At 41.9% G+C, this 26,492-nt stretch overlaps 1 protein-coding gene across 2 annotated transcripts in view; it reads left to right on the forward strand.

Annotated features, from left to right (window-relative positions):
* The first annotated feature begins 12,282 nt into the window (after nt 1-12,282).
* The window catches only part of LOC138763052 (transforming protein RhoA-like), a 48,426-nt gene continuing 34,216 nt past the window's right edge, over nt 12,283-26,492 (forward strand). Inside the window, exon 1 of one of the 2 annotated variants that reach the window (XM_069936605.1) lies at nt 12,283-12,390. The gene's annotated coding sequence lies outside the window, so the exon portion shown is untranslated. The remainder of the gene's footprint in view (nt 12,391-26,492) is intronic. The other variant, XM_069936606.1, reaches the window with a different exon arrangement.

Below are 26,492 nucleotides of genomic sequence, written 5' to 3' on the forward strand. Positions count from 1 at the left end.
ATGATTGATGCCATAATCCACTGCTGGCACAAATGCATGCAAAGTGTACTGTGATAATTCATCTAGATCCCCCCCCCCCACAGGACCTTCCAAATCTTTATCATGACAAAGGACAAGAACACACAAGATCACCACCATCTGCAGTTCCTCTCTGGATCATTAATCATTCTCTCTTAGAAATAAATTGCTACTCTTTCATTGGCACTAGGTTTCAATCATATTTATACATCATTGAACAGGACCTTCAGTCCAAATTGTCCATGATGACTAAGTTACAATTCTAGCCAAGTGCCATTTGCCTGCATTTGATCCATATCCTTCTTATCCATATATCTGTCCACATCCCTTTTGAAATTGTAATTGTACCCACTTTGATAGTTTTCTCTGGCAGCTCATTTCAGATCTGGACAGCCCTTTGAGTCAAAAAACTTAATCCTCAGTTCCCTCAGATCTTTCCTCTTAAACTATGTCCTTTCGTTGAAGAATTATCCACCCTGGTAAAAAAAAATACTGTGATTATTCACTTTATCTATGCACATCATAATTTTCTAATACTCTCTTGGTCATCTTCAAATTCTTACACTCCAGTGAATAATGACCCAACCTATCCAGCCTATATTTCAAACCCTCTAGTCCCAGCAACATTTAGGTGAATCTCCTCCGGACCTCTTCCAACTTATTGACTTCTGTGAAGTATCTTCTCCATATGGACTGCAGCAGCTCAGGAAGGAGGTTCAACATCACCTCTCAAGGGCAAATAGAAATGGGCAATAAATGCTAGTCTTGCAATGCCAAAATGATTAAAATAAACAAACCCTCAAGTTAATGAGAGAAGCTACTAACGTGTGTCACTATAACTACACAAGTGGGAAAGCCTAATCAGGGCTACAAAATGATTGGAGGTCTGCATGCTGTGCAATTCTCCACCCAGGTCCTAAGAGATGACTGGCAGGGAAAGATCACCTATTTAAATTTCCTTATAAAGTCTGTGCTTGAACTTTGGACCTTTCGACCAATGAACGCTAAAGAGAGATTTATTGAAGATGAACAAGACCCAGTTTGCTTTTAATAAAATAAACAGACAGAAGCTGTTACTATATTATTGGATGCCAGCCAGCTCAGTGACTGGCTACTATCCATATAACCATTTACAGAGCGGAAACAGGCCATGTTGGCCTTTCGAGTCCGCACCGGTTCACTGATTTTGTGTGCCTTCAGCAAGAGCATCGAGGATATCACCAAGATCAAATGCTTCACAACCAGAAACCATGGTTGGATGCAGAGGTCTGGGCCCTTCTCAGAGTTTGTGATGCTGCCTTCAGGATGGGGAGTAGGATGGCACCAAGATCAGCCGGGGCTGAACTCTCTCATGCAATCCAGAAGGCAAAGCAGGGGTACACACAGAAGATCATAGACAGCTAGACATGAGGCGCATGTTGCAAGGGATCACAAGTCAACCTTGCAAGTTAAAGACAATGACGCCTCCCTCCCGGACAGACTGAACATCTTTGAACAGGATGACACCAAAAAAGTTCCGTGTCCCCTGATGAACAGGCATCCTGATCAGCCACAGCTGAGATGAGGAGGACCCTATCCAAGATGAATCCACACAAGAGAGTGGGACCAGAAAACATACCTGGTTGGGCATTGAAGGACCACGCACACTAATTGACAGAGGTTTTCACGGACATATTCAACACTTTACTGCAGCAGTCCATAATTCCCACAGATTCAAGAGAGCTACCATCATCCCGGGGCTCAACAGGGCAACAATAATGACTACCAGCCTGTGGTTCTGACCTCTACCATTATGAAATGCCTTACCTGTACGAAGAAGCAGGGACCCGCCGTGAAGAGAGGAGCCCACTCCCTGAGGTCAGTGGAAGCCCCGAAGGGTCGCGACCCACCGAGCGCAGGACTACAAGGATGGCTCACGGAGCCAAACAGAGGTGCGCAACAGTGCATGACAAAGATAACACCGACGGGAGGGGGAACCAGCTGTGGAGTAGAACTCCACAGCTTGAACAGCTGAGTAAGACCTAACAGCAGGGCTCCCAGCAGGAAGATACAGAAAATAACAGGAACGAGGAGGAGGAGAATGAAAAAAGGAAATCAGAGACTCAGCAGATGATCAGCCCAGAGGAAGAGGACCAACATCAAGGCACCATTAATAAAAAAAATACCCAGCAAACTGAGATAAACAGCCCAACAAGAAAGTCAGAAGAGACACAGATACAAGGAAGAGAGGTAGAGGACATAGGTCCTGGAGTGGACTCAGGGGAAGAGGAGGGAGAACATCAAGGTCTGCACAGAGAAATGGAAGATTTCTGGATGTTGCCCGGCAAGGGATAAGGGGCAACTCAGAGGTGGGGGGGACATTTGGGGTTAAGGGAATTTTAGATGTGGGAATAGTGGAAATATTTTATGTTTTAGAAGTGTTGTCTTACAGTGTGTTCAAAAAAAGAAAACAGAAATGGATAAGGAGGAAAGATGGTGGTGAGGAAGCGGAAATGAAAGGTAAACAAAGTATGAAATGGCCATGTTGAACTATATGACTATAAATATTAACGGAATACATAACCAAATCAAAAGGAAGGGACAGCACATAGATAAAAAAAATTTTCAAGAATATATGGAACCATTAAAGAATTTAGTGAAATAAAAAGAAGAATAAAAGGTACAGAAGAAAAAGTGAGTAAATTAGAGATGGTCATGACAGAAATAGGGAAAAGAGTAGACAAGGTGAAAGAACGAGAAACAGCCGTAGAAATGGAAGTGGACGACTTAAAAAGGAAACTGGAAGAATCTGATAAAAAAGTTAAAACACAGGAGTTGTTAGCTCAGAAGATGGATATAATGCAAAACTATAATAGGAGAAACAATATAAAGATAGTGGGCCTTAAGGAAGATGAAGAAGGCAAAGATATGAAAGAAATTATAAAAGAATGGATCCCCAGGGTCCTAGGAGTGCCAGAATTTCAGGAAGGAATGGAAATAGTAAGGCCACACAGAACATTAGCCCCTAAACCACAGCCACAACAAAAACCAAGATCCATTCTAGTAAAATTCCTGAGATATACGACAAGAGAAAATATATTGGAGAAGGCAATGAAAAAAATGAGAGAGGACAAAAAGCCACTGAAATACAAAAGTCAATTTCTTTTTTTACCCAGACACAAGTTTTGAGCTCCTGAAGAAGAGGAAGGAGTTTAACGCAGCAAAATTGATCCTATGGAAGAAAGGCTATAAATTTATGTTAAGATATCCAGCGGTGCTTAAAATAGTTATCCCGGGGCTGCAAAGCAGAATGTTCTCAGATCCGGAGAAAGCACGAGAATTTGAAGAATGCCTGAAAAACAGACAGAGAGATGAAAAGATGTAACAAGAACAAGAATGACGACAAACTTCATATAAAGAAGAAAAATAATGTATAAGTAAGAACTAAGAAGGGGAAGAAAGGAAGTAAGGGGGGAATTAAGAGGGTGAGCTTTGTTATATGTGAAGATAAAAGTCTTTTCTGGAGGGGGCTTTACTGCAGCAGTCCATAATTCCCACAGATTCAAGAGAGCTACCATCATCCCGGGGCTCAACAGGGCAACAATAATGACTACCCGCCTGTGGTACTGACCTCTACCATTATGAAATGCCTTACCTGTACGAAGAAGCAGGGACCCGCCGTGAAGAGAGGAGCCCACTCCCTGCGAAATCAGTTGACACTTGCGAGTAGGTTCGCAATCCAAATGGAAAGGGGAGATGTGATTGCCCGGCAAGGGATAAGGGGCAACTCAGAGGTGGGGGAGACGTTTGGGGTTAAGGGAATTTTAGATGTGGGAATAGTGGAAATATTTTATGTTTTAGAAGTGTTGTCTTAGAGTGCGTTCAAAAAAAGAAAACAGAAATGGATAAGGAGGAAAGATGGTGGTGAGGAAGCGGAAATGAGAGGTAAACAGTATGAAATGGCCATGTTGAACTATATGACTATAAATATTAACGGAATACATAACCAAATCAAAAGGAAGAGGCTGTTGAATTTGCTGAAGAAAGAAAAAACTGATATAGCATTGTGCAAGAAACAGATCTGACTGAAGTGGAACACAAGAAATTAAGGAGAGACTGGGTAGGGCACGAAACGGCAGCATCATATAATTCAAAAGCCAGAGGAGTAGCTATATTAATCAATAAAAATGTACCAATCAAAATAGAGGAGGAAATAATAGATCCAGCAGGGAGGTATGTAATGATAAAGTGTCAGATATATTCAGAATTTTGGAATTTGCTCAATGTATATGCACCTAATGAAGAGGATCAAAAGTTTATGCAAGATATCTTTTTGAAGATTGCAGATACGCAGGGGAATATACTGATAGGAGGGGACTTCAACTTTAATTTGGACTCAAATTAACTGGAAAAAAGACTAGCAGAAAGAACAAAGTAACCAAATTTATGGTTAAATCGATGCAGGAAAAGCAACTTTTGGATATATGGAGGAGACAACACCCAAAGGAGAAGGAATACTCATATTATTCGGGTAGACACAAAACATACTGAAAGATAGACCTGTTCCTGTTATCAGCCCACATCCAAGGGAGAGTTAGGAAAACGGAATATAAAGCTAGATTGTTATCAGATCACTCACCCCTGTTATTAGCAATAGAGCTGGAGGACATCCCACCGAGAATGTATAGATGGAGATTAAACTCCATGCTACTTAAAAGACAGGATTTTAGAAAATTCATTGAACGACAAATTAAAATGTACTTTGAAATAAATACGGAATCAGTGAAAGATAAGTTTATACTATGGGATGCAATGAAAGCGTACATCAGAGGGCAGATAATAAGTATGTAACTAAGATGAAGAAGGACTACAATCGGGAAATAGAACAGCTGGAAAGGGAAATAGCAAGTACAGAAAAAGAATTAGCAATAAAGGAAGATACAACTAAAAGAAGAGAATTGGCGGACAAAAAAAATAAAATATGAAACACTACAAACATATAAGGTGGAGAAGAACATAATGAAGACAAAACAGAAGTATTATGAGCTAGGAGAAAAAACGCACAAAATACTAGCTTGGCAGCTTAAGACAGAACAAACTAAAAGAACGGTATTGGCATCAAGGAAAAAGGACAAGCAAATTACATATAATCCAATGGAGATCAATGAAAACTTCAAGGAATTCTACGAGCAACTATATCGAACTGAGAATGAAGGGAAATAAGAGAAAATAGATGAGTTTCTAGCTAAAATTGAACTACCAAAATTGCAGGAAGAGGAGCAAAATAAATTAATAAAACCATTTGAAATAGAGGAAATACAGGATATATTAAAAAAACTACTGAACAATAAAACGCCGGGAGAGGATGGACTCCCAATAGAATTCTATAAAACATTTAAAGACTTATTGATTCCTCCTCTCTTGGAAGTAATGAACCAGATTGAAGAAACACAAAACATGCCAGATTCATGCAAAACAGCAATAATTACAGTAATACCAAAGACGGAGGAAAGATCCACTAACACCAGCATCGTATAGACCAATATCTCTCTAAACTATTAGCAAACAGATTGGCCGACTGTGTACCAAAAATAGTAAAACTATCACCATATACAGCACAGAACAGGCCAGTTTGGCCATACTTGTCCATGCCGGAACAAATCCCCACCCTTCTAGTGCCACTGACCAACACCTGGTCCATACCCCTCCAATCCTCTCCCCTCCATGTAATTATCCAGTCTTTCCTTAAATGTAAATAACATCCCTGCTTCAACCACCTCTGCCAAAAGCTTTTTCCACATCCCAACCACCCTTTGCATGAAGCATTTTCCCCTCATGTTCCCCTTATAATTTTCCCCCTGCAAACTCAAACCATGGCCTCTGGTTTGAATATCCCCCACTCTTAATTTAAAAAGCCTATCCACGTTGACTCTCTCTGTCCCTTTTAAAATCTTGAACACCTCCATCAAATCCCCCCTCAATCTTCTATGCTCCAGAGAAAAAAAATCCCCAGGCTGCTCAACCTTTCTCTGTCACTCAAACCCTGACATCCTGTCAACATTCTCGTGAACCTTCTCTGCACACTCTCCATTTTCTTTATCACCTTCCTGTAATTTAGATCAAACTGGATTTATTAAGAAAAGACGAACAACGGACAATATCTGTAAGTTCATTAACTTAATCCATGCAGTACAAGGAAACAAGACGCCAAAGGTGGTGGTTGCCTTAGATGCAGAGAAAGCCTTTGACAGAGTAGAATAGAATTATTTATTCAAAGTACTACAGAGGTTTAACCTACCAGAGAAATATTGGATTAAAGCATTATATAAGGGACCATTGGCGAAGGTGACAGTAAATGAATATATATCAAATCAATTTAAATTAAACAGATCAACTAGGCAAGGATGTCCACTATCTCCCTCACTGTTCGTGTTAGCTATAGAACCACTGGCCGAACTGATAAGAACAGAAAATAAAATAAGAGGGATAAAAATAAAAGAGAAGGAATATAAAATCAGTCTATTTGCAGATGATGTCATAGTTTACTTAACAGAACCAGAAATATCAATAAATATCAATAGAGTGTGTAGAGAAGGTTCACGAGAATGTTGAAGGAATATGGAGAAGTATTGGGGTACAAGATCAAAGCAAATAAAAGTGAAGCAATGCCAATGAATAATGTGGATTTCACAAAGTTTAAGAAAGAATCACCATTTAGATGGCAAGCACAAGCAATCCGATACCTAGGTATGCAACTAGATAATAATCTAGGCCATCTATACAAATTAAATTATCATCCATTAATGAAAAAATTACAAGATGACTTAGAACATTGGAAAGACTTACCACTAACACTGATAGGATGGGTAAATTGTATTAAAATGAATATCTTCCCAAGGATACAATACCTATTTCAATCATTACCAATTCACCTAACAGAGAAATTCTTCAAGGAGCTAAAGAAAATAATAAGGAAATTCTTATGGAAAGGGGGGAAACTGAGGATAGTGCTAGATAAATTAACAGAATGGTACAAACAAGGGGGCTTACAGCTACCAAACTTTAAGAATTATTATGGAGCAGCGCAATTAAGATACCTATCAGATTTTTATCAAACAAGGGAAAAACCAAATTGGACCAGATTAGAGCTAGATAAAATAGGGGAGAAGGTACCCGAACATATACTATATAAGTGGGATGAAAAGCTGGTGCAACATAGGAATTCACCAGTACTGCACCATCTGCTCAACATTTGGAAGAAGATTCACGTAGAAAGGAATAAAACAAATTATCAACTACCAAAACTAATATTGACGCAAAATCAACTAATCCCTTTCACAATAGATAGCCTTTCCTCTAGAGAATGGGAGAGAAAAGGGATCAAAAGAATAGGACATTGTTTTTTGGGAAATAAATTATTATATTTTGAACAAATGAAGGATAAATATGGTATAACTCATGGTACAATGTTTGCATACCACCAACTGAAAACCTACTTGAAGAACAAATTGGGAAGCAGGCTGAGGTTACCAGAAGGAAGCAATTTTGAGTATGTGATTACAGACACAATGATAATTAAAAGATTTATAACAAACATGTACATCAAACTGCAAGAGAAAGAGAATGAGGAAACAAGCTGTAAACCCAAACTAAAATGGGAACAAGATCTAAACATAAAGATAAAGAATGAAACATGGGAAAAGCTATGCTCCGGAACTATGAGAAATACAATAAATACAAGGTTACACATGATTTCACACCCCAAAAGTTAAATAAATGGGACCCAACAATATCAGACAGATGTTTTCGCTGTAAGAAGGAAACGGGAACATGCAATTTGGGCATGTGAGAAAGTGGAAACGTTTTGGGAAGATCTAAACCAGGTATTAAATAAAATCACAAAAAGCAACATACCAAAAAATCCAGAGATCTTTCTTCTAAGTAATATAAGAAGTAAAGAAATTGGACTTGATTTGGATGGAGCACAAAAAAGGTTTATTACGATAGCCTTAGCTGTAGCAAAAAAATGTATTATGTCAACCTGGAAATCAGAAGATAGCCTGAGAGTACAGCAATGGTACATAGAAATGAATAAATGTATGCCATTGGAAAAAATAACATATGATTTAAAAAATAAAGTCACAGTATTCGTACAAATTTGGGAACCGTACATGGAACACAACAGAGAAGTCCTACCGCGGACCTCCACCCCCTAAAATGACAGAAGACGACCAAATTAACTGACCCAGTATGTAAAAGTAAAGACACAAATTTCTTTTTTTATTTTCATTGTGTGATGACATTGTTTAATGGGTTTAATGTATCAAATATGTTGAACATTGAGTGAGTGAGGGGGGGGGGGGTTGAATGAGGGAGGGAAGGGAGAGGGGAAGGGGAGAAAATGACACTGTGTATATTCAAGAGGAAAATGTTTGCGTGTATTTTGGTCAATATGGTTCATAGTGTGAAAAATAAAAAATTTATATAAAAAAAAGCACACCTCTCAGACATGCTGGACCCATTTCAATTCGTCAATAGAAGAAACCATTCCACAGGCAATGCAATCGCCTTGTCACTTCACTCTGTCCTAACCCACCTGGAGAACAACACCTCATACTGTTCATTGATTTCAGCTCAGTGTTTAATATGATCATTCCCCAGAGGCTGGTGGAGGCGCTGTCCTCATTGGGACTCAGTAGCCATCTCTGAATCCTGGACCTCCTAAGGGAAAGACCACAGTCTGTCCAGGTCAATAGCAGAACATTGAGCACTGTCACTCTGTCACACCTCAAGGCTGTGTGCTCAACCTGCTCCTGTTCATTCTATTGACCCACGACTGCACCACCAGATTCAGCTTCAACAGAACATCAGGTTTGCAGATGACACAACAGTCATTGGCCTCATCAGCGACAGCGATGAGTCGCACTACAGAAAAGATGTGAAAAATCTCATGGGATAGTATGAGAGCAACAACCTGTGTCTTAATGTGGACAAGACGAAGGAGATGATTGTGGATGACAGGAGGACTAGGAACAAGTGCCCAGTTATGTTCAGACACATTATCAACAAACTGTAATTATAGGGATCATGGTTGCATTTGCTACTAGCAAGGTCTTAAGGTTATAGTTCCTGTTTCATTATACTTGGGCTGCCAGCAGGGGCTGACATAGAAGGAGAGACTGCTGTATGAGATCTGGAATGGAGTCTTGCAGCCTCATGGACTGTTTACAAGAACTTTAAAGTAAAGAACCTTTTCCTTCATCCATCTGTTGTCTAAGAACTCACACATACAAATAAAAGATGAAATACAAAGAGTGGTCTTTATTTATACACAGTGGAATTCACAAAAGGGCACATTCTCACACAGACCAACATACCACTGAAAAATGAGAAACAAGGGTTTAACCTGTACAGCACCCAGCGCCACAATGTACCACATAACAAACGAGTACATCAGTAGATGCATAGTCTCCAGTGCAGCTCCTGCTCGGGATTTGGGGGAAGCCCATTGCAGTCGGACCTCTGGAGATGCCTGCTGTCTGGAACACAGCAATAGTCACAAGTAAATATTATAAACCTGGTTTCCAGCATCAACCGTGGCTCAGGATCTAGGACTAGCACATTGCAGTCAGTTCTCTGGACCTGGGCTTCAGGGATGTTTTGAAGGTAGCAGCAGCAAATAAAGAGAGAGAGAGAGAAAACAGAGAGAATGCACTTGCTGCTTTTTCAACGCAGGACCCATCCACATGTCCTGCATCAGCCTCACCTGTGAGCAGATCTAATAATTGATTGACACCTGGATGGCCAATTACATGCCAGTTGCAAAGACCAATCATGCAGCAGCCTCATAGATGGGCAGATCTAGATTGACAGATGAATTGACTTCCAATTAGGCTCCAGGCAGAGAGGTCACATGATCCTCCACAATCCCACCAGGTTCCAAACAGAGACCACATGACCCTCCACAATCTACCCCTTGGAAGTCATCACACCATGCCAATCCATTTATAGGCTAGTAAACCTCACCTCACTTCCTTAGAAGACTGAAGTGGGTAAGGCTAACAGCTCTATCAAGAGCATCCTGGCCAGCTGCATCACAGTGTGGTATGGTGGGTGCAGATAAAGGGATTGGAGGTCAATCCACAGGACCTAAGAGTGGCAGAGAGCATCATTGGAGTCTTCCCTCCTCCAAGACATAATCTACTGTGATTGTCTGAAGAGGGCATGAAAAATTATCGAGGACCCCTTTGACCCTGCGCAGAGCATCTTTCAGTTGCTCTCATCAGGGAAGAGATACAGGAGTATCAAAGCCAGTGACACCAGGCTGAGGAACAGCTTCTTCCCATGGGCAATGTGAATGTTGAATGTCCCAAGGAATTCCTCACACTAACCATCCGAAACTCTCAAATTCATGAAATAATATTTATTTACTTATTTGTGTAGATGAAAAACCTGTCCTTCATATGTTTGCTTGTCTGTATGTGAGTTATATCTGTGTATTTTGCACCGAGGACCAGAGAACACTGTTTCATTGGGTTGTACTTGTACAAGCAGATGACAATAAACTTGACTTAACTATTGGCACCAAATAATTGGGACAAGAGAATTATTTTTCCCCAAATGTTTCAATGGAAAATGGGAGTTGAAAAAACAATTTATAAAGAGTAGTTTTGACTTCAAACTCATTATCCTAGGCATTTTAATGAAAAAGTATAGAAAATGCTGGAACGCTTTACAGTCACACAGCATCTTTGGAGGGACCAACAGTTCACAATTCAGATGTGTCTGCTGAGTATCTTCCAGTTTCTTTTTCAGATTTCCAACATTTGCAATTTTTTTAGTTGTTTTGTTATTTTTTTAGAGGAAGCTTAATTGGCACTTTAGAGGGAACAAGTTGTAGGGTTGTGAGGAAAGAGTGGCCCAATTGAGTTGCTCAATGTCCTCCTTCTGTACAATTCTATAATTCCTCAATTTCAGACTACAATTCTAAGAGCATCTACTGATGATTAATTCACCACTGTAAAATAACTTTCCGCAATGTATTTGAAGCCAGTCCTTGACTCATATCATTCTCTTGAAACCAGAGCAATACCAAAGCCCCCATCCCTGTCCTGAATTCTTCTCCTGAGCGAAACACGAAAGTCTGTCAATGGGGTGATTGTAGTAAAAACACAAGAAATGCTGGAGGAACTCAGCTGGTCTCGCAGCGTCCAAAGGAGATATAGATAGATTTCCGACGTTTCGGACCTGATCCCTTCTTCAAGGAATAGGCAAAAAACAGAAAGGCATCTGATTAAAGACTTAAGAATGGGAGGGGGAGGAGTCCGGAGCAACAAAAGGTGTTAATTAGATAAGAGGAAAGGTGAGAAATGATTTTGGCTCTGTGAAAGGATACAGAGGATAAAAGAGAGACAGCTGGGGGGGGGGGGAAGCTACAAGGGGAAGAATAGGAGGGGGCTAAAGGAAATCTGAAAAGTTGATGTTAATATCATGTGGAGGGTGCACAGTCTGGATGGCATTAATAGCCACTTTCAGGTGCTCAGTCGCAGATCATGCGCCGGCAGCCGCGGCTGGGGAAAGTGCAGCTGGGACGTTTAGGTGGCTGCGGAGAAGACACCTTTCTGTCACCTGAACATGCCAGCTGAAGAAGATCTGTGTCCCAGCGAACACTGGCTCCTGTGGACTGTGGCTTGTGGCCGTAGTCCCACTGCTGCTTTCAGGTGCAACGGAGGATTCTCAGAGCCAGAGATTATACCTACAGGAGGAGGGTCAGGTAAGTGCTTCTCCTGGCTGCGTTCTCCACTTTCAGGTGGTCTCCCGACAGGCGCATAAGGGTAGAATGTGCAGCTTTACATCGGGGTATTTTGGCCACCTGAAAGTGCCTAATGTTGACCTCCAGTACTGTTAAGATCTTTCACACACTCCCCCCCCCCCCCCCAACCTCCCCTTTCTCCTCTGTCTCCTTCCACAGAGCCAAAATTCATTCTCACCTTTCCTCCTATCCAGTTGACACCTTTTATTGCTCCCCCCACCCCCACCGGGGCCAGTCTCCATTCAGACGCCTTCCTGTTCTTTGCTTCAACCTTGAGGAAGGGCTACGGCCCGAATAGTCGGTCATCCGCACATCTCGATCTGCTGGGGCCGGGCCGCGTTCCTCCAGCACCTGCTGCGAATGGCCCTCCCGTCCTGCGCGCGCCCACCGGACCGGGGGAAGCGCGCTCGCGTGTGGGAAGCGCGTCTCCGTGCTGTGAGTGGCACCACCCTCTCTCCCTGTCCCTCCCTCAGGCGTGGCCACGTCGCTCGGGAGCGCGCCTTGCCCGAGCCCGGCCCCATTCTAAACCGAGACCGGGAGAAGCACAGGCAAATCTTGCACTCCAGATAGAAAGGCGACCGGTGAGTCACCGACATCTCGCGACCCCGGCCCTCTCTGCGTGCTCCAGGATGCCCCCCACTCCCGAGGGCTGGGCCGATGCCCCCCCCCCCCCCCCCCCCCCCAACGGCTGGCGGCCTCATCTGACGGGCCATTTGGGTGAGAGTGAGTGTTCATACTGACCAGCTTTCAAAGGCGGCGAAGGGAAGCCCGTTGATTCACGGGGGAGGGGGGGGGGGTTGGCATAGTGTTGTGGTGGTTGGTGCCCCCACTTTTCCCCATCTGTTGCTCCCCCGCCGCCATCTTGTGTTTGGGTTTTGTTTGTGGTGGGGGGGAGTGGGGGGCATCGGCCCAGCCCTCGGGAGTGGGGGGCATCCTGGAGCATGGTAGGGGGTAGGGTGGGTGGGGGAAAACCGCCCCCCCTCTCTCTCTCAGCTCCCCCACGTTAGAAAATGGGCAGCACTGGCCCACCCTCTCCCAAACGTCACGCTGAAGCATTATGTTGGGGCGTGCTCTCTCCACGTTACCCTACTTTCCTCTCTCAGTCGGTGAATGATTTCCACCAGTGTTCCCTCTCCCCCCCCCTCCTCCCTCTCCCCCCCCCCTCCTCCCTCTCCCCCCCCCTCCTCCCTCTCCCCCCCCCTCCTCCCTCTCCCCCCCCCTCCTCCCTCTCCCCCCCCCTCCTCCCTCTCCCCCCCCCTCCTCCCTCTCCCCCCCCCTCCTCCCTCTCCCCCCCCCTCCTCCCTCTCCCCCCCCCTCCTCCCTCTCCCCCCCCTCCTCCCTCTCCCCCCCTCCCTCCCTCTCCCCCCCCTCCTCCCTCTCCCCCCCCTCCTCCCTCTCCCCCCTCCTCCCTCTCCCCCCCCCTCCTCCCTCTCCCCCCCCCTCCTCCCTCTCCCCCCCCCTCCTCCCTCTCCCCCCCCCTCCTCCCTCTCCCCCCCCCTCCTCCCTCTCCCCCCCCCCTCCTCCCTCTCCCCCCCCTCCTCCCTCTCCCCCCCCCCCTCCTCCCTCTCCCCCCCCTCCTCCCTCTCCCCCCCCTCCTCCCTCTCCCCCCCCTCCTCCCTCTCCCCCCCCTCCTCCCTCTCCCCCCCTCCTCCCTCTCCCCCCCTCCTCCCTCTCCCCCCCCTCCTCCCTCTCCCCCCCCCTCCTCCCTCTCCCCCCCCCCTCCCTCCCTCTCCCCCCCCCTCCTCCCTCTCTCCCCCCCCTCCTCCCTCTCCCCCCCCCCCCTCCTCCCTCTCCCCCCCCTCCTCCCTCTCCCCCCCCCTCCTCCCTCTCCCCCCCCCTCCTCCCTCTCCCCCCCCCTCCTCCCTCTCCCCCCCCCTCCTCCCTCTCCCCCCCCCCTCCTCCCTCTCCCCCCCCCTCCTCCCTCTCCCCCCCCCTCCTCCCTCTCCCCCCCCTCCTCCCTCTCCCCCCCCTCCTCCCTCTCCCCCCCTCCTCCACCTCTCCCCCCCTCCTCCCTCTCCCCCCTCCTCCCTCTCCCCCCCCCTCCTCCCTCTCCCCCCCCCTCCTCCCTCTCCCCCCCCCTCCTCCCTCTCCCCCCCCCTCCTCCCTCTCCCCCCCCCCTCCTCCCTCTCCCCCCCCCCTCCTCCCTCTCCCCCCCCTCCTCCCTCTCCCCCCCCTCCTCCCTCTCCCCCCCCTCCTCCCTCTCCCCCCCCTCCTCCCTCTCCCCCCCCTCCTCCCTCTCCCCCCCCTCCTCCCTCTCCCCCCCCTCCTCCCTCTCCCCCCCCTCCTCCCTCTCCCCCCCTCCTCCCTCTCCCCCCCTCCTCCCTCTCCCCCCCCTCCTCCCTCTCCCCCCCCCTCCTCCCTCTCCCCCCCCCTCCTCCCTCTCCCCCCCCCTCCTCCCTCTCTCCCCCCCCTCCTCCCTCTCCTCCCCCCCCCTCCTCCCTCTCCCCCCCCCTCTCTCCCCCCCCCCTCTCCCCCCCCCCTCTCCCCCCCCCCTCTCCCCCCCCCTCTCCCCCCCCCTCTCCCCCCCCCCTCTCCCCCCCCTCTCCCCCCCCCCCCCCTCTCCCCCCCCCCTCTCCCCCCCCCTCTCCCCCCCCCCTCTCCCCCCCCCCTCTCCCCCCCCCCCTCCTCCCTCTCTCCCCCCCCCCTCCTCCTCCTGTGAAATTGGGGCGAGTCAGTGTGGGCTGGGCTCCTGAAATGCCGGGAAGTGATGGTGGGCGGGGGTGGAGGATTGAATGTATTCTCTTTGTAACTGGTGAGAGGAAGTGTTTGTAAATGGAGCTCCTTGTGTTTATTTGAAAAGGGGGGGTACAACTTTCTTTAAAACCGGTATAAAGTTAGTTTTTTGATTGGTTAGCAGCGTTTCGTTGAAATTTTTTTGCGCTTGGCACATCTGGAGGATTTGATTGTAAATTTCAAATGTAATCAGACAGCTTTTTATGTGTTTTTTCTTAAAAAAAACCCCGGAAATATCAAGACCTCTCAAATGAGGTAATCTATTTTAAAATGGCAACCGCCCTAAATTTAGATTTTCTTTGGCTTCTGTGTCAGTGTGTTTTTTGGCAGACTGGTCCTATTTCTATGAAGGTTTCTGGACCTTATTTAAGAAGGGTCGGGGACTAGAACTTTTTTTGATTTGCTTTCTTTTTAAAAAATATCTAAAACTGGCCACTTTTTATAAAATTAAAACAAAATGCTTGGTATTTGATCTGCAGCTTTCATTGCCTTGAAATACGTGCATGCTAAATTTTCAGGTTTAAAACTGATGCAGTTTTATTTCCTTTCAAGTATCTGGAGCTTTTATTAATAATATTTCATGATTGTGGCCTCTTTGTCCTTAAAATGATTATTTTTCTATCATTGTCATATTAAACTTTTACTTAAAACAAATAAAATATATAAAACATGAATGCTATGGAATCTATAAGTTGACAAAATTTAGAAAGCTTAGGAGATGAATCCCTGATGCCTTTAGTGGACATTTCAACTCGGGGGATGACACTGACATTAGAAATCTGATTATTTTTTTTAAATGGCATTTTCAAATGGTCAAACTTTTATTGGTCCCTATCAGCTTAACAGAACTGGTCTTTGAACCGTGGGGAAAATATTGTACCCTTTCTGAATGCTGAAGGTATCTAATTTATTTCAGATTGATTACAGTGGCTGATCTTTTACCAGCAATTCTAAGAAATATTAACCGTGCCCATCATAAATCATTGCAAAATCTGTTGTTACCTTGAAATCCTTTATTTCTTCATGAGCTGTAGTGATCTTTATCAAATTTCTCTGGCAAAAAAAAATGAACAAAGGTGGCCAAGAAGTAAGAAAAACAAATTTTGGTGCAATTCTCTGATTTCTTAAGTAAGATAACAAACCAAAGCTAAGATGACCTGCGGTTAGATTCCTAGTTTCTGCTACCTTTTTTTGCTTGGGCACAGCAGTAGGTAAGGGAGGAGTAAAAACGAGTTGAGGGTAGATGGGGCTGGGGAGGTAAACAGAAGTTGAGATAATGATCAGTTTGGGTCAAATCAGATACAAAGTTACTAAATAATCTTGCTAGGTGCAACTTATTATCTTGGCTCTCAGGTTTTCTGTTGAATAGTTTAAGATCTATTTTTGTCTTTGGTAATATAAATATGTTAACTGGTAAGGGGCTCGTTACTGGAGTGAAGAAGGATGAAATGAGACTTAATAGAGGTTTACAAGATTCTGAGAGGCATAGACAGAGTGGACAGCCAGTGCCTTTTCCCCCAGGCAGGAATAGCAAAACATCAGAGGACATGTGAACAAAATGAAGGGAGGGAAGTTTAGTGGAAACATCAGGCATAAGTTATCTTTACACAGAGAGTTGTGGGTGCCTGTAATGCCTTGCCAAGAATAGTGGTGGAGGCTGAAACATTAGGGGCATTTAAGAGACTCTTAGGCACATGGATGAAAGAAAAATAGAACGTTATGAGGCAGGAAAGGGTTAGTTTTTTTTGGAAAGAATATGCATGTCAACATAACATCGAGGGCCGAAGGGCCTGTACAGTGCATAGTGTTTAATTCTAATTCAAGAGTGAATGTTTTAAATGGTTTTCTACAACTTCATTACTGATCCAGTCATGTGGATTTTCCAGTCATAACTGAGATGCAAATGTGTTTTAATTGGTGTGGTAAGACTAGAGGGGAAAATGTTCAATAAATATTAATATTATTTTAATCATTCTTCCTAGTTATCTTTGGCAAAGCAGCAATTTATGATAGATTACACCCCTAAAGGAATAATGGCATATTTTCATAGAAACACTTTGTTACATGGTGCACAATTGCAATGGGAAGTTTCTGATCACTTTCTGTTTCTAAACTTGTTTATACCATGACTTGGATAAATGTGATGTCTGACCAATATGCTGGTTTAAAACAATTTCTATGGAAAATAATTTTAGTATAGTACAAAAACAATGCACAGCTAAAAATCAAAATTATAGTACAGTAGATGTTGGGAATATATGGGCCAGGTAGCATTTATGCTGAGAGAATAGTGTTGATAACCTTTCATCAGGTTTTAAATTGAAAAGCAACATTTTTAATCTCAAAATTCTCATTTGCAATATTGGGACAGCAACGCAACATTTAATGAAGTGTGGCTTCAGAGTGACATCTGAAGTAATTGGAAACTATTCTCTACTGGGTGCAATTGTATCTAGCACAAAGGAAGATGGTGGCAGTTGGCAAAAGTCACCACTTTTAGCTGGTCAAAGATTTTTCCTCCATCACAAGTTCAGGGGGAAATGTTTGCAGAATAAGTCTAAATGCAAAATAAAACCATGGGTGACACTCAAACCCAAGTAATAGTTTCAAGTGGAACCCAAGTTCCAGTTTCAATAAATTTGTTGAACAAGTATTTCCAAACTCTACCTTCCTAAACCCCTTTGTAAGGCAATACCATTGTAAAATATCTCCAACAAATTAGGGACGATGTTTGACCCGATAATGAACCAGGCCAGTCTTAGGAATAGGTCATTGGCTATTGTCTTGCAGCAGTTGATACACTGATTTCAGATAAGTGCATCCAACAGACCTCTGTTTGCCATCATTCAACATGAGCAACCTCTTGGATGACCACCTGTCCAGTAAGATGAGTATTCATTCTTTGTGCACTGTTTCACAAGGGCTGAAATGTGTGGTGCCTATAAGATGGACCAGAAAGATTTCAGGACTTCTTTGACAACATCTCCCATATCCATGATCTTTACGAAAGAACAGTTACTTGGGACCTTCATCTGCAAGTTCCCTTCCAAATTGCATGGCATTTTATGTCTAATTTCAGAAACTCCTTGTCTAATAATTTGTTAGGAGTAGCTTCACACCTATCACAGTATTTTGAGAAGGCAGGAAACAACATCTTTTTTTAATGACAGTTAGGATTGCTAATAAATATTGACCTTGCTCATTAACACTCCCCATAGTTCATTCAATTAAGTAAAATGCTGGTAATGTAATTACAAATGCTCTTCAGGTTTTGTTATTGTGTGAACTTGGTTCACCTCAAGATTTCAGCTCGATTTGGCATTGGTAAAATGGTTTGTCAACTTAGTTTCACTATTAATTAAAGGTAAGAGGTTATGAAATTATGCATGCACTAGTTTTATTCTCAATAATATGATTAAAATGTAACATTTTGGTATGCTTTGACTGCCAAGTATTTTTTTGCTGCATTTAAATGTTTTAAAATTTAGACATTCAATACCGTAACAGGTCATTTCAGCCCACAAGACTGTGACATCCAATTAACCTACCCCCTGGTACATTTCAAACAATGGGAGAAAACTGGAGTCCCTGGGGAAAACCGACACAGTCATGGGAGAATATACAAACTCTTTACAGCATGAGATTCGAACCCCAGTCCCGATTGCTGGTTCTGTAAAGGCGTTGTGCTAACCACTATGCCAACCGTACCACCCAACAAGAAACCATTTATCCATTTTAATTGACTATGGATCTAATATGAATAAGTAATTAAGTTTATTGTCATATGATTGTACAAGTGCAACCTGACGAAACAGCGTTCTCTGGTCCTTGGTGCAAGACGTGCAGAGACACAAGACATAACGTGCATACAGACAAATGATACATCTATGCAGGACAATTGTGTTCACTTGTACAATGGGTGGCATGGAACTGGTGAGCTTGTATCTATGCTGCACAACAGCATGATTAAGTAAGGTATATGCTTGAAGCAAAAGACGACAGACTGCAAACAACGTAGGTGAAGTAAAAACACAACGCTGGAGAAACTCAGCAAGTCAAACAGTGTACTTTATATAGCAAAGATAAAGATAAATAACTGATGTTTTGGGATTGAGCCCTTCATCGAGATATGTAAATCATCTGAGAGTAGTGCACTTTAAGCTATAACCTAATTTTGGATGCACAGAATCTGGTACTGCACTATGTTGAATACCCCTGAGTGAACAACCGATGTTAATTTTCGAGAACAATTCCATTTATAGTTATAGAATGGTAGGATGTCACTGTTTCCATTAATTTTGGTAGTTTTGATCATTTTCATGGCGTAGGATGTTGTGGTGCTTTTTATTGTGTTAAACCAGTTGTTTTCAAACTTTTTTCTTTCCACCCACATACCACCTTGAGTAATCCCTATGCCATAGGTGCTCTGGGATTAGTCAGGGATTGCTTAAGGTGATATGTGGGTGGAAAGAAAAAGTTTGAAAACCACTGTTTTAATCATTCCTAATTGACTTGTTATGTGCACGGTTTCGTAACTCCAAAGGAAATGAGCCAAAATATTTTTGTAATAATTGGGTCAAGAGTAGTGATTCTCAACCTTTTTTCCAACTCGCATACCACCTTAAGTAATCCCTCATTAATCACAGCACATGTGGCATAGGGATTACTTAAGGTGATATATGAGAGGAAAGAAAATGTTTGAAAACCACTGTTAAACTTTTGAAATTATTTGAAATCTTAATGCCTATTTTTCTTACTGATTGTATTAATGTACTGCAAAAACCCTTCTATTTTTAACTATAAAAATTGCAGCAAAATAATGTTTTGAACACCTCAGGGTGAAGATGCTGAACAAAATGATTCCTTGTTGTTGCAGTGGTCAGAGTACCTTTGCTCTGTCAGCTGCAACGTGGCCTTGTACTGCCAAATTGAGGCCACTCGTAAATTGGAGGACAAAACCTTGTATTCTGTCTCGACAATCTCCAACTGGGTGGCGTTAATATGAACTTTCACCAGTTTCCATTTACCCCCCTTCCCTTTGGTCTCACTCTCTATCTTTTGTCTCCTTTCCTCCAGCTTCCCATTCCCTTCCCACCTCCAATCAGAAAGCTATCCTGCTTTCTCCTATTAGAGTGCTACCCCTTTCAGCTCTCTCTCTCTCTCTCTCCTCTATTGTTTTTCATCTTTCTCGTCTATCACATAGCCTGTATCCTCCCACTGTTTTTTGCCTGTTAGGCTATGCTCCTTCCCCTTCCCTACCTTCTTATTCAGACATCTACCTGTTTTACCGACTCCAGACGAAGGCCTCAGGCCTGAAACGTTTTTTTGCTGTTTATTTCCTATGTACGCTGTGTGACCTGCTGATTTTCTCCAGCACTTTTTTGAATTGTGTTACTTTCTAATTGTTTTCAAATATCCAAACTTCCATTTTAAAAGACATATCCACCTTGAGTTGAAGTATGGGGAAAAGGATGCCATAATTCAAATGTTATCACTAGAACAACAAGTGATCTGTAAATTAAACTCTTTTATTTAAATTCACCAAGTAGCAGAGATGACCTTTCATAGTTTACCCATTCCAAAATTTGGTGACTTGGGAGGGGGAGAAGAGTTGCATTATTCACACAATTCTTCATTATGTTAATTTTGCTAGAATCATTTTAATAGTAAACAAACTGTGCAATAGAGAGAAAATTTTAAAAATCAATCAACTGCACAAGTAAGAGTCCTTAAATGAGTCTCTGATTGAGTTTGTTGTTGAGGAGTCTGATGGTGGAGGAGTAGTAGCTGTTCCTGAACCTGATGGTGTGAGTCTTGAGATGTGAACAGAGCATGTGGTGGGTGGTGTGAATCCTACAACAGTGTACCCTGTAGATGTTCTCCATAGTGGGGAGGGTTTTGCCTGTGATGTCCTGGGCTTTATGCTCAGTGTTCCCATACTTTATATAAATTTAAATTGTATTATTTTATTAAGATTCTGGGATTATTTCCACCCTGAAACAAGATTACAATTGTTTTTTTTCTTCCCCCTTGAAGAATGTTTTATTATGCTCTAAGAATTTTATTCTAGGATTGTGACTGGAGAGATCTGATGTCAGCGTAGTTGGCATTTGTGTGTGGGCTAGTGGGAGAAGAAAAATCCTTAAGTAAAATGGAAACTATCTGTACTGGAGAACAATTTTTAAAGGAAAATTTGGTGGAAATTGAATAAAAGCTATTTTGATGAAAATGGGCATATTTATTAAAGAATACCAAGTATCATGTTTCAACACCTACTAGAAACCAGAAATGTTTATTTGTAAACAAAATTTTTGAGGGGGAAAAGTAATTGGAACAATGCTTTTCTGGCCCTGAAGGCGCATAATAAGCAATCAAAAACAATTCTCTTAGTTATCAACCAGGAACGTTTCTTTACGTGAGAGAAGCTTTGACCACCAATTGCTGAATCGATTGCATTCAAATTCTGAAAATTGTGTTCTGATTTAATTATTGCTAATCTTGATTTGACACTATTATCGATTATTGCTGGATAGTTTTCCTCCACCTCTCCCACCACATCTCAGCTTTTCTTAAAATATTCCCACAGTATGTAGGCTGCTTCATGAACGTATCAAGTCTGATGCGCAACTGACTTAGCTGTCCATCACCAGATTTGAGTAGAATAAACACATAAGAAATGGGAGTAGGCAATCTGCTCTCTTAAGTCTGCCCTGATTTTTTCAGTATGACCATGGCTGATTTACCCCAGTTTCTGTGGCAATTCTCTGGCACCCTGAAATCCCCAAATGATTAAAAATCAGTATCCTTTTTAAATACTTCCATTGATGAGATTTTCACATTTCTCTGGTTTAGAGAATTCCAGAGATTCATGGTTCTTAACAAGAAGTTCCTATCCTTCAAATTACTTCTTTTATCTGCAACCATTGCTTCTCTTGAAATGTTCCCATTGGAAACAACTCAGCAAGTCACGAGCAGCCACAGAAAGTAAAAGGCAGTCAACAGTTCAGGGCTGATATTTTCTTTGTGTGCCAAAAGATCAGGAGGAGACCTGAATAAAGTGGTGGTTGGGGCAGGTGATGCAGAAGGGGAAGAAATGCAGCCAAACAGGAATGGGATACAGATGGGAGGTTGGAAGATAATGAAGCTGAGAAGTGATGGCGAGGGCTCTCTGATAGAAGAAAGGAAGGAAAGGGGATGGGGGAGCTGGAGGAATGGAAACTGAGGGAAAGGGAGAGACTTGGAACAGTTAATAGAAATTGGATAAGTTGATGTAGATGCCATCTGGTTGGAGAGTGCCATGGTGGAATTCTCCAATTTGTGGGTGGTCTCTGTTTTGTAGTACATGAGGCCAGAGACAAATATGTTGGTGTGGCAAGAGGGTGTGGATTTGAAGTTGTTGGCCATTAGGAGATTCTAGCTGCGCAGCAGGGTGCAGGTGGTCAACGAAGCAATCTCTCAAAGTGCATCCAGCCTTCCCAAAATAGAGAAGTCCACTTCAGAGCAACAGATGTTGAAAATGACCCCTACAGGTTCACAAGTTAAGTGTAGCTTTGGGGTCCTAAATAGTGCAAGGGAGTTGCAAGTGTAGCCCTTCTTGGGGTCACAGGTAAACAGGGCAATTTGTGGGAAGTGGATGAGGGAATAATGGAGGGAGTGATCTCTGGAGGGTGGGGAGAGGAAGATGTGTCTGATGGTGGGATCCTATTGTGGAGAATGAATGGATGTGGAGACTAGTGGGGTGGTAGGCAAGAATGAGGGAATGTGTGGGATGCAGACAGTCCCTGCCCTTAGACTTTCCAGTACAGTAAACTTTTTGACCAAGCTATGAGTATTTAAAGTATTTTTTATTTGCTTTTATTTCAGATTTTCATAATCTTTTTCTTTCCTCGGGCTATTTTTCATTTCAAATATTTGTTTATTTTTCTACATGCCGCATGGTCATGCAAGAAATCACAGAAAAATTAACCAGGATAACAGGAGTGGCCTTCACGGGTGACCTAGAGCTATATTTATTAGGTCAGTGGTTCTCAACCTTTATTCTTTCCACTCCCATCTCACTTTAAGTAATCCCCATGCCATCAGTGCTCTGTGATTAGTAAGGGATTGCTTGAGGTGGGATGTGAGTGGAAAGAAAAAGGTTGAGAACCACTGAATTGGGTAATTTCATGCAAATAAACGATAAATTGACTAAATATCAAATCTCATTTATAAAAATAGAACAGGCGTTCGCAAAAAAAAAATTCTGATCACTTGTAAGTCTATCCCTCTATTCATAGCACGATGGACTGCGGGGGAAACAACACATAACTTAATAAACATGACACTATTATAAAGGTCTGGCAGCCATACCTGGACCACATAAGGGTCCTGATACTTTTATATCTTTTTTTTCTTTTTTATTATTGTATCTATTTGCACAAAAACGTAGTTTACCCAAATGTACTCTCTATACTTAAAAAGCTCTGACAGTGAATGGATCTGTATGTATGGAAGGGGAGGGAGGAACTTTTTGTTTGTGAGAAAAAGTTTAATATTGTATATTTAAAATGTTACTATGTATATTTTTTTTTTAAAATTTCCAAAAACATTTTCTTGTTTTCTCATGAAACCATTCAAAGTATCAAGCCAAATCTGTATTACAGGTTGATTGGCATTAAGATCATTGTTTTCTTGCAATTGATTAATTAATGCATCTTTTTCTCTAATTGAATGGTTATTGACTGTTTCTGGAGTAGAAGTAAATGAAAATGGCAAAGATCCATAAAGTTGTGCATAATCTGAATTCAACTACATTTTGACCCATGAGCAACGTGTCTATCCATAATTTGACTCCTTATTTTGTGAATAATTGTCTAATTATAACTAAGTGAGTTTTAAGATAGTTTTTTTTTCCCTTAAAGTTGGATAGTGCATTATTCAGATTTTCTTATTTTAGGAACTACAATTTTTGCTCACTGAATAGCTTATCTGGCCTTTTTAAGGGTATTTGAAATTCAAAACAATGAAGGATGTGGAGATTTAATCACAGTGCTGTCACCATACCCATTAAACGGATTAAAAATGTGAAAATTTTAAACTCTATAGACCTATTTGGAATTGTATTGTGTACTTCCTGTGTAGGATAAAAATAATTGCTTGTCCAGATTAAATTACAATTGTGATATAACTTTTGTACTGACTTTTGTATCTAACCTTTGAAATTCTGTCATTGGTTAAGCATTTGGGCATGTACTACAACCTTGGGATGGAAAAGTTATTAGCGATGTTTCACATACCTAATTGTCATTGGAATGTGCAGATGGTCTAAAGTTGATGCATGTCTGGGAACGTTTTCCAATTCATTCCTTTTTTTTTGTGTTTGATTAGCAGTGCAGATAAACGATGACATTGACCTGTTTTATTTTTAAAGGAAACACAGGTGTGGAGCACTAATCTTGTTTAATCAAAATGAAGATTCAACAGTCTCTTATAATTTAATGCTGCCACAAATGCTCCCTGCAAAGATCAAAATTATTTATGGCACTGAAATAGTGAAACAGCCTAAAATACCTAAGGTGTGAAAGAGTGCACGCAATAGTAAACACTGGCAAACGATTAGTTGACTGAATAATTAAGCAAAAGTTAAGAATAGGAAGCCTCAAGTACTAAAGCAAATTCACTGGCAAAGGATTTAGAATGCAAAGTTCAATGCATAACAAGAATAACAGTGGTTTTCTTGTGGAATATATAAGATAGTTTGCTAATTAATTCTGAGACCATTTTGGTTGACTTACAATTTCAAGCTATGACCTGAAGAGTTGGAATGTAAAGTCCAAGTTGTTAGAGCTAATATGCCATTATTACAGTATTACATCAACATTACAATCTCTTGCCTTGTAGATTCAAAGGAAAGAAGCTTAAAAATGGAAGCAACTACATTTTTCTGTAATATCCCATAGAAGTCAAAGAAAGTGCTTCCTGAAATATACTGGAAAACTTCCCCATTTGCTCGGATGCATATAAATAGTTGGATAACATTCCCACAATTTTGGGGGGGAAGATCACTGGAAAGATATTGATGATGAATAATTTCTAAAACTCTTGACAGATCTGAAGCTCTCATGATCTTGACATCAAAGACATAACCTTGCCCGTGAATTCTAGCATAATTCAGAACTTTTTATCGATAACATGGGCAAAATGATGGCACAAATTGAAATAATTTGTATGTGTATTGTTTAGCGTTAGAGAGGAATTTGCAGAGAAAGTATTTGTATTGAATGGACTTGAGAACAATTCAATACTTTTTTTTCCCATGTTGTAAACCATTTTTATGCACAGTTAGGATGTACAAATTTGATGATGGCTAGAATACCTTTCAACCAAAATTGTTATTGGCAGTTATTGACCAGGTTATTGGAGAGAATTTCCTGATCTTGTTTTCAGTGCAATGTAAGAACAGGCCTTTCGCCCCATGATGATTGCTCCTGCATGCAAGATTTTTTAAATGTCTTTTTTTTAAACTGCTTCTAAAAACATTTACGACGGTACAGCACTCTCCATTGCTGCACTGGAGTATCATTGTACCCTCTAGATGGTACAGAACTTCTGACTTGGCAGATTTGTAGTATGCTTAAGGTGCGAGAGTGATCACTGAGATGCAGCTGACTTGGGGAAGTCATTCCAATCTAATGCAATGAGAGGTTATTGCAAAGATTCAAAAGTGTGAACTCTGGTTTTTATTGAAAATCCATGTGTAGAAGTACAGTCTTAAGACTTCCATCAATCATATTTGGGAAAATGTTCATAACTAGCTCAATGGAATTTCTCTTGGCCAGTAATGATCTATGTATCTAATTGTAAGATTCCAGAAGGGAAAATTAGTTTGGTTAAATGTTGTATTTGCCATTTTCATTTCCACTGTTGTGTCCACTGCACAACCAGAAGCAACCTTTGAGTAAGATAGTATAGAAATGTCTTAGTTTGAAGCTTTAATATAATTCTTGCTATATGTAAAAACAATTATTCCTCACTATATTTTGGATTCTAAATATATGAATGTTTTAAATTAAGAGGTACAGCTTAGAATCAGGCCCTTTCAGCTTACAAGCCTGTGCTGCCCAAATACACCCCACACATCTTTGAAATTTTTTTGGAAATTTTCCAAAATATTCTAAAAGTTTAGTAGGAATAATATCACAGCAATATACAAAGGTATATCAGAATATCAGTCAATTTTTGTAGTCACATGTTAAAACAAAACTTGCTGAGTTTCAATAGCAAATTTGCTTTTTAGTTACATTGGACAACAAATTTTTTTCAAAAGGTTTGCTTCCTGAAGCAATATTGGGGATTATAAAAACTTCAAGCTGAACACGAAGATTATTTCAGATTTCCTGTATCACGTAGGAAGTTGGAGAAACATTAAATTGACTTTTATTGAATTTAGTGTGTTTAATCACACAATGACGCTGACATATTTCATTTATATTCAGCCTCTGATGCCTCTCATGTCAATCCAATAATACTCCGCCAGTATTGATGGATTCCATTTGCCCTGATGCCTCTTTTCCATGGTTACAATGTCCTGGTGAAACCTTTCACCATTTTCATCACTGACTGCATCAAGAATATCAGAGAAGTTGTTCAAGTGCGAATGCAGAAAATGAATTTTCAATGTCCTATTGCACTTCATGGTTTTGGAGGCTTGAAGCAGGTTGTCAATCAGCTGGATGGAGTTTGGTCCTCTGTAGTTGGCAAGAAAATTCTCAACAACTTTAAATGCCTTCCATGCTATTCCACACCTAAGACAATATTTGCATAGTACCTGCACTGAGTGCACGACCAGACATGTTTGGGTTGACCGAAGAGCTTGCTTTGTGGGCAATATGCTAGTAAACTTAAAATATGATAGGAAATCACAAATATAGGTTATATTTTAAAACCAGAACATGGTAGAAATATTTTAAGG

This window comes from Narcine bancroftii, chromosome 5, assembly GCF_036971445.1.
Source record: "Narcine bancroftii isolate sNarBan1 chromosome 5, sNarBan1.hap1, whole genome shotgun sequence".
Lineage (NCBI taxonomy): Eukaryota > Metazoa > Chordata > Chondrichthyes > Torpediniformes > Narcinidae > Narcine > Narcine bancroftii.